The sequence below is a fragment of the Mirounga angustirostris genome, unplaced genomic scaffold (genome assembly GCF_029215605.1).
Source record: "Mirounga angustirostris isolate CCGP_5_RB_7025 unplaced genomic scaffold, mMirAng1.0.hap1 SCAF_8, whole genome shotgun sequence".
In the NCBI taxonomy this organism is placed as follows: domain Eukaryota; kingdom Metazoa; phylum Chordata; class Mammalia; order Carnivora; family Phocidae; genus Mirounga; species Mirounga angustirostris.
In genome coordinates, this window is record NW_026991716.1 from 15,690,412 (window position 1) to 15,700,227 (window position 9,816).

Here is a 9,816-nt window from a genome sequence, read left to right on the forward strand (position 1 = left end):
TGTAAATCTAAAATATTCCAAAGTAAAGCTTATTTAAAATAACAATAACCTGCGGGCGCCTGGGTGGCTCAGTCAGTTAAGCGTCTGCCTTCAGCTCAGGTCATGATCCCAGGGTCCTGGGATCCAGCCTGGCATGGGGCGGGGAGCTCCCTGCTCAGCAGGGAGTTTGCTTCTCTCTCTGCCCCTACCCCCACTCGTGCTGGCTCTCTCGCAAAAATAAATAAATAAAATCTTAAAAAAAAAACCCCAATAACCTGCTATACATGTACTATTGTAATCCACATGTTACAAAGGAACTCGGACTTCGAGAGGTTAAATAACATGTCCAAGGTACAACCACGCATGGCCTCACAAGGACTCTCACCATCTGCAGCAAAGATCACATCCTGAACCTCTAGACCACCCTGCCTCCCACTGAGTCTTTCCTTTGCTCACTCATCTGCTGCAGTGTAGGATCCGGGTAAGCAGGTGGGGCTTACCACAAAAATATACTTTATATTTTCCTACATGTATTTTATAATTCAAGTTTAAATATATATCATATTTATATATGTATATTATTTATAATATATGTCATCGCTAGCATTTTTTCATTTTAATAGAGATCATATCTATAATTATGAAATTCCAGCATCAGCAGAGGGGGATACAAGGTGTATAAACCAGCTTCCAGGACAGGATTCAACAGAGCATTCAGTGCATTTCACGTTTCCCTTCTAAATCACTGGTTATCCGTAGCCTTTCCTTTCTGTAAATTAACTGCCAACCCCTCAACTCCACCCCCCAGCTTACAAGTGCCCTCCTTTTCCAAATACAGTTTGACTCCAAATGTTTGCGTCCCACACTGATGTCTCTGTTACCCCAGACCTGACCAGGTCCCAAACTCACCAGCTCCTGGCTTTTTAAATACCTTGTTGGGCTCTAAGAAGTTCCCTCTGGATGCCTGCTCATTGAATGAAATTGTGCAATTAAATTGCTTCTGGTAAACAACCCTACAACCCATCAGTTTTTCCTTCCCTAAACTCAGTGCTGTACTATTCTACACTGTTTCATTTAATTTTCTGTTTGCAAAAGCTAGTGGTTTAATTTATGATTTTGAGTTTATTGAGATCTTGTTTTCGTGGTGGTTCCTATTATGCCAAAATGTTTATGGGTATCAATATAAAGGAACCCAGGAATCTAGAGCCAAAATCCAAATTGGGGTAAATTGGAGAAAGAGCAATAGACAGAGCGAAATGTATAGAGGCTAAGGAAAATGAAACTAATATTAATACACAAGTAAGACATAAGCAAGCGAATGAAAGATAAGAGAAAGCCACTAATAAGAGGACAGTAACAGCTCATAGTAAACTTTAACATGTTTTGAGTGCTTTTTAAATTTCAGCTATTTTAATTTCTGCAAGAGGAGATAGAGCTTGGTTTATAGTAGATAATTGGATATGTAACAAGGATTATAATAAGGCATCTAAATAAGGCTGTATATGTGTGTGTGTGCGCACATAGTGAATATCAGCTAACCAGATGGCTGTCTAACCCTAAGACGGCGTAGATATTATGTATAAGATTTTTTTTTTTTTTGCTATTAATGGATTACGCACAGGAGGTTTGATAATTATAAAAAATATTGATGCAAGCAGGAAATCTTGTCTTGGCACAGACGTGGTATATAGTGCTCAGAACAGGAGTAACAGGACACACACATTTGTCTTCTGCTTGCTACTCATACAACTGTCGTTCCCAACTGTTGTGGAGCCTTCTGGTTGCAAAATTCCAGCGCTCACATAGTAACAAGAGAGTCAAAACAGTCCCTCCCTCCTGAGCTCTAATCGCACAACAGTTTCGTAACCATGTTCTCTCAGAAAGTTCCACAGTCCACCCCTCTGGAATAAATAAAATGATTTCCAGAAAGGTAAATCAGACGTTTTCCTCACAGTAGCTCTTCTCGTATTTGTCTTATTCTAAAAGCATAGTTTCTTGGACCCTAAAGTTTGATTGGGGGAAGGAATGTGTTTAGCTTCTGGATATGCTTCAAAAGTATTTTTTGACTGTCTCAATAACCATTTCTTTTAAGCATAGGTTCTGAGCAACTGATGGTCTTATATCCGTTTTGATACCATTAAAACAAATCCACACAGTTTTTTTTTCACTCTAATCTCTAATGACATTTCTTATTGAGAAATCTTTTATTTTCTTATTTAGAAATAAAAAGCATGGTCCCAAACCAATTATTATTCCAAAAAGTTTTCAAACATAAGTTACTTTATGACAGTGGTCTATGATTCATATTCCCAAAAGGCCAAGCTGTTATTTTGCAATAAATCACAAGAAAATATTTTGTGTCCATTCTCACAAATTCAAAGAAAGCCAGAATAAATATGGGCAGTACTTAAATAAAAAATTCTAGGATGCTGCAGAAATATTAGCAAGTGATTTAATAGTATGGATTTCTTGCTACGACGATTTCCTTGAGGAAATGTGCTTGATTTTTCTGGTAATCTAAAATATATGGCAGTGTTGGGATGTCATGATGCAATACTGACCAGTTGTGTGGTGGATAAGTCAAAGGAATCATTCTTTTGGGTTAAACTAAAGATCCTAGGGAGAAAAAAAAAAGAAACATTAATGTTTCTTATCACAGCCAAATTATCACATTGCTAGTTAGCAAGCTAAGATTAATGTGCTAAAATACTAAGGAGCATTTTACAGTATCCTCATCTGTACAATGGGGTGATAATCATAACCTCTTTCCTAGGGATGATTTACAGAAGAGCAAAGTGCTTATTAAGTAATTTGAATATATCTACTTCCATAAAACTATCAAACTAGCTTTTCCTCTTTATCCTTTAACTATGTGCAATGTCTCCTTTATATTATTCTCCCATAAATCTTCATTACACCTCCTTTCTGTCTTCACTTACTTTGTAACTGGATCCTTTTAAGCAAACATTTATTCCCGTACTTGTAACTATTCCCCATTCTGCTGCTAGATTTTCCTTTTCTTCTTTGCTTCTGAATTTGGAGTGAATGGCTTATTCTTAAACCCAGAACAATATTATTTTTAGGTTCTCTGAAGTCTGTGAATTGGATACCTGTCCTTTTTCTTCTAGCTGTATTGCCCTGACACCTGGCGTTTTGAATATAGATTCTCTAACTAAAAACAGATAAGCTCTTTACAACCCCCATAACCCGCAATTTTGACATAATTTCCAACCACATTTTTCTAGTTCCCTCAATTTTTTTTTTTTTAACCAACAACCTCCTGTTCTCCCAACATCAACTTCTTGCTTTTTTCTCCCACATTTAGAAGATTTGGGATTTCATCAATATTACCCTAAATGTAAAGGCCAATGTGATAGGTTTAAAAATATTTTCCTCACCCTTCTTCAGAAGATTGCCAAAAAGGAAAAGCAAGTATACTCTATATTACATTTAATAAAAAGCTGCTCAGTAGTAGATTAATCCAGTGGTACTCCTGTGTTGCCAATATTAACATTGGAGGGTGTCTGGAGAGAGAACACAGTTGTCCACCAATGCATCAACTTGGAAAAGATAGGGCTGGAGTCCAAACATTCCTAACTTCTCTTAATCAGGCACACCACCCTAATTATCTCCTAAAAATAATGCTTTGAGCATGTAACTCCCCTGCTGAAGGAAGCAAGCAGCTTACTGCTAACTACAAGGTGAAGTCCACATTCTCTAGCTGCTTACAAACCACACGGTGACCCAAATGCACATTTGCAGTGTTACTGTCAGCCGCTTCCCCAAAAAATGTCTTCACATTTCAGCTAGATGGTTCCACTCACTGTTTCTGCAAAAAGTTTCCATGTTTCCAACCATTGTCATTACAGAGAATGCCTGCCTTCTTCCTCTTTGCTCATCCAAACCCTGCCAGTTCTCTAAGATCTCGCTAAATTGTCCCTTTTCTGTGATCATTTCATGAAGTGGTTGAACAGGCTCACGGGAAATTGGCATACTCTCAGGAAGAGAGGTTATCACGTCTGCAACTCTAAGTGCTATGATTGTTTTACTTTTTCTAGGTTTCTATCTTCTGGTCTATACTGTTTAGAATAGACAACTCTATCTTATTATTCTATATAGCCCTCTCTTTAGTCTCCTTCATTAATCAGTTAATTAATAACCAACTCTGGATGTTATCCGTAGTTGTATCCAGGGTTTTTTTTTCCTTTTGGTGAAAAACATAGTTAAGTGGTACCTTTTATCACTAACATTGACATCTCACTGAGTTTTAGTTTTTATTTGTAAAGTGACTCTGTGGGACCAGCTCACTACAGTCCATTCTAGATTAAAGAATCTATGATTTTGGGATGCCTGGGTGGCTCAGTCAGTTAAGCATCTGCCTTTGGCTTGGATCATGATCCCAGGGTCCTGAGATTGAGGCCCCGCAGTGGGCTCCCTGCTCAGTGGGAGCCTGCTTCTCCCTCTCCCCCCTGCTCTTGCTTTCTCTGGCTTTCTCTTTCTCAAATGAATAAATAAGATCTTTAAAAAAAAAAGGATCTATGATTTTGTTGGTTCTACTTCAAAAACTGGTGAATTTTCTAACCAGGTACTTTGTGGTAAACTTTAATCATGGACCTCACTTTTTTAGATTTTCTTTAACCCATTCTCTTACTATGGGCTCTTTCATTCTTTTTCATTATGACCTTGAGATGGATTGTCCAAATCGCATACTATTTCGATATAGACAAACCTTCAACAATCTTCTGTTGCAATATTTAGATTATGTATTCTAGGCTCTTTTCAATCTGAGACATGCAAGATGTGGTTGCATTCACTGCAGAATATTGATTTGAAAAACAAAATTGATCAGTGCATTGGCCCCTTCCTTCTGTACTATAGAACTTTGTTATATCTGTAAGAATTATGTGCTAATTTCCCCCAACGTTACTGTATTTCAGTAAAAATTAAAATTAAAACTGTCTTCTTATATCACTTCTCTTAGAGAACATCGAGGTATAATTAGAGAGTACTAATTGGAAAATTTTCAAAAGGTAGTACAAAAAAAAAGGTGTTTTTGTTTTGTTTTGTTTTTAAACAAAAGGTCTTTCCTATGACCGCTTTGAAGTCCTGGCTAGGTGCTCGCTTCGGCAGCACATATACTAAAATTGGACTGAAGTCCTGGCTAGAAGCAGTACCACAAATCCAAAATCTAAATGCTCATTTGACCCTTTGAGAGTTTTCCTCAACTTAAATATTAATAAATCGAAACTATTTTGTAGGTGAGGTGATTAAAAATGGTAGTTAAAAGCTGTGGGTCCCATAGAACTGTACCACATGAGGAGTGAACACTCATGTAAACTATGGGCTTTAAGTAATAATAACATATCAACATCAGTCCATCAATTGTAACAAATGTACCATACCGATGCAAGGAGAAGTAGTTCTCTGCTAAACCTAAAACTGCTCTTAAAAAATAAAATCTAGGGGCACCTGGGTGGCTCAGTCGGTTAAGCGTCTGCCTTTGGCTCAGGTCATGGTCTCAGGGTCCTGGGATTGAGTCCCACATCGGGCTCCCTGCTCAGTGGGATGTCTACTTCTCCCTCTCCCTTTGCTTCTCCGTCTCCCTCTGCTGCTCCACCTGCTCATGCTCGTGCTCTCTCTCTCGCTCTTTCTAACCCAAACAATATCTTGGGTGATCTTGACTTTACCTCTGACTTGTGAAGCTTCAACTTTCTTGCTGACCAAGGAATTATCCAAGAAAGAACACCCATTTCATAACTTAAAAAGAATGATTTCCTCTCACTAATGACCCAACACGATTGATATTTTTATAATATGAGACAAAAACCTACTAGCCCTGTCATTTGGGCAAGTTTTTTTTTTTTTTTAAAGATTTTATTTATTTATTTGACAGAGAGAGAGACAGCTAGAGAGGGAACACAAGCAGGGGGAGTGGGAGAGGGAGAAACAGGCTTCCTGCTGAGCAGGGAGCCCGATGCGGGGCTCGATCCCAGGACCCTGGAATCATGACCTGAGCCGAAGGCAGGCGCTTAACGACTGAGCCACCCAAGCGCCCCTGGGCAAGTTATTTCTTTCTTACCTTCAACTTTCTTATTCTGTAATATGGTGATTGCCTATGAAGACGAGTGAGATTGTATGTTTTAAAAAACAACTGTTCAAAAAGCATAATATGTCATATAAACTGTAGTTGCAATATGTTAATATGTTTCGTTGGTCTCAGTGAGCGTGCTTATTATTTACACTTGATGGTCCTTCGCATAGCTGGGTCTCTAGCCCTGCCCTCTAGGACTGGAAACTTGTCTGCTCCTTTTAAACTCCTAACTCCTCCCCCAACCCATTCACTTACCTTGCTTTTAGCAGAAGTCCTTGACTAGCTTGTGGAGAAAGGACTATTAAAACCAGACGCCGCTTACCCCTGATACTGCACCTTCTGCCCTACTGCTCTCTTTCTCTTGAGAAAGTGGAATCTGGGGCGCCTGGGTGGCTCCCATGGTTAGGCATCTGCCTTCAGCTCAGGTCGTGATCCCAAGGTCCTGGGATCTAGTCCCACATCGGGCTCCCCTCTGCCTGCTTCTTCCTCTCTCCCTGCCTCTCCCCCTTCTTGTGCTCTCTCTCTCTCTTTCTCAAATGAATAAATAAAATCTTTAAAAAAAAAAAAAAGAGAAAGTGGAATCTGTTCTCCACTTAAGGCCAATGTGCTTCCCCACTGACTGTGCATCCTTTGATCTCCTGCAGTTCTTAACCCATACATTTCCCCCTCTCCTTATTCTTTCTCGAATTCCATAGACTTTTATTTCTCCAGCTACAAATTTGTTCAAATATCTCCATTCAAAAAAGCTCTACTTGGACTCAGTTTCTCAGCCCAGTGAATATCTTGTTTCTAGTTTCCTCTTGACCTCTAAACATAAAAGCTTCATCTACACCCATTGCCTGTGCGTCCATGTAATGCCCTTTCCTTCTATACATGGCAATATCTTTCAAGCTCCCAGTACATCAGAAATGGTGTAGGTTAAATACACCTCTTACTTGTCTAGCTCTTCATAGTTTACAACATGCTCTCTTATAATTTTGTGAATCATCGTGGGGGGATTTTTAGCTTCATTCTCAGCTCTGTTTTATGTCCCCCATTTTATGGTTTTCTCTTCTTTTGTCCTCAATTTACACTGCCTTCATGCATTTACATATCCTTGAAACGTATCTGGTACCCTTTCAACAACAGGTGAAGGATTTGTTTTTTTAATTCCTAATTTTACTAATAAGGAAACATATTCATTAAAGAGTTTCTATGACTTCTCACACTTTAAATGACGGAGAACAGGATTTAAACTCAGATTTCCTGACCCCAAACTTGGTAATTTCTATAAAATCATGGCTAGCTTCTATAATAACTGCTCTATGTTTCTTCCTTTCTATTTTAGTGGCTAATGGATAGAAATCAGACATTTATTTTCCATTTCTAATGAAACTGACATCTCTAATGTTTCCAATCTATCCTGAATTCAGCCATCAAAATTAGACACATAATCCTCTCCTCAAATATTTGCTTATTACTTACAGTCTAAACTCTTAAGTTCCTTAACATGGCATCAAGACCATCTGTTACCAACTCCTAACTTAGCTTTCCAATCTTATCAAGCCATGCATCGAGCAAATGTTTTTGAGTCTTTATTATGTGCCAGGCAGTGTTCTAGGTTTTTGAGAGCATAGTGACAAATAAGGAACCCAAGATCCCTGTTCTCTTGGAATTCACATTGTCATTCTTTGTCCTCCATCATATTGAATGATTTGTAACTCTCCAAACTTGCTGAAATATTTCCTTTCTTCATAATTTTGCTCATGTGAGTACTAGCTATCTGGTCTACCTCTTCCTTCAATGCTCAATTCAATTTGCCACATCTAACAGGCAAATCCTGATCCTGTTTCTTTTGTCCTGTAATATGGTGTTCCTTTACCTACACACTAGTCTTTTTGTCATCTATTCCTATAAACATGCAAAAACATGTTTCAAGTATCTTTCTTGTTGGCCAACAACATGAGGAAGAAAATCATGTTGTAGTCCTTCCTGTTTACTTTTCCCATGGCGTTTCACATGGTGTCTTGCACAAGGTAGTCACTTTAATAAATGTTCATTCACAGTGTGATTATATGAAGGAATTAAGAAGTAGACAGGTATTATCTTTGTAAGGTAAGTGATCCAACTTAGCCATATCTCCTGAAATGATTTTCTCAAAGACTTTAGGAATATATGTTTTAACCTGAACTTTTTTCTTTTTTATAAAAATGAATGTACCATTTTTCACTGAAGTTTAAAGAGTCAGGCAGTTATAAAGCATGTTGTGAACAAAAGCTGTTTCCTACCATCTCTGTTTTTCCTGCTCTTTAGACACAAATATTTTCAATTATTTCAACCAATTCTTTAATACTTATATTAGTGTGTATATATATATATATACACACACATATATATATATAACATAAGCATGTTGCCAATTTGGACTTCAATTTAGACATTATCTTTGACTTCTAACTCTGAAACAAGAAGCTTTATGTCTTTCTCATCCCTACTCCCTCTATCCTGCAGCACCAACAGTTACAATGCCACCCCCATGTGCCCCGTGTAGGTTATAATTTTGCTTGGATCAACAGTGTTTACACGTACATTATCACCATGACCACATGCAGTACTATGAACACCATTCACAGCTAAACCATCTAATGCCTTTTCTTTTTCTTCATTACCCTGGTGAAAGTAATTGCCTAGTTTTTATATTTGCTTGGCTTCCCATGTACTTATTAATTCAATCTAAGATGGGTAAATGCCATCTTAATGCATTCAAGCTCATTCAATATAGTATTAATTTGGTTTTATGGAATAGCTCTCTCCTAGAGTGTTTTGACTTGCATTCTGAAGAGTCACCCTTAGTGCCGTATCACTGTTTCCATGGGGATCACTTTCCCATCATTCTGGGGATTGCTGTCTCCTATTTCTCAAGTGGGGCACCATTTCTTAGACTCTATGTTTTCTCCCGGCTTACTCCCTTATTTGGGTGGTGCTCATCCTCCAGAGTCTTCCTAATAAAGAGTTCATGGGAAACAAAAAACTAGAGACTCAAAATACTTGAGAATGCCTTTATTCTACCTTTACACTTAATTTATACTTTGTGTAGAGAAGAATTCTTAAGATGGAAGTAATTTTTCCTCAGAATTTTGAAGGCGTTAATTCATTGTCTTCTAGCTTCCAGCATTACTACTGAGATGCTTCATGTCATTCTGAATTTCAGTTCTTCTTATAAAGTCTCTTCTTTCCAGAAAGTTCATAAGATATTCTTTTTATCTCTGGAGTTCTGAAATTTCACGATGGTGTATCTTAGTGTAGATTTATTATTTTCTCTGGTGTTAGGTTTATTTTGATCTGAAGACTTACATCCTCATGTTTGGGAGAGTACTGAATTATTTCTTTGATGATTTCCCCTTGTCTCTTTTCTCAGTTCTCTCTTTATGGAACTCTTATCATACAGATGTTGGATCTCTGGGATATGTCTGTTTTTCTTATCTTCTTCCATTTGCTTTTTTTTTTTTTTTTTAAGATTTTATTTATTTATTTGAGAGAGAGAGACTGAGAGAGAGAGCACATGAGAGGGGGGAGGGTCGGGAGGGTCAGAGGGAGAAGCAGACTCCCCGCCGAGCAGGGAGCCCGATGCGGGACTCGATCCAGGGACTCCAGGATCATGACCTGAGCCGAAGGTAGTCGCTTAACCAACTGAGCCACCCAGGCGCCCCTTCCATTTGCTTTTACTTAGGGAGTTCCAGGTCATTATTTTCAGATCTTTTCTCTTA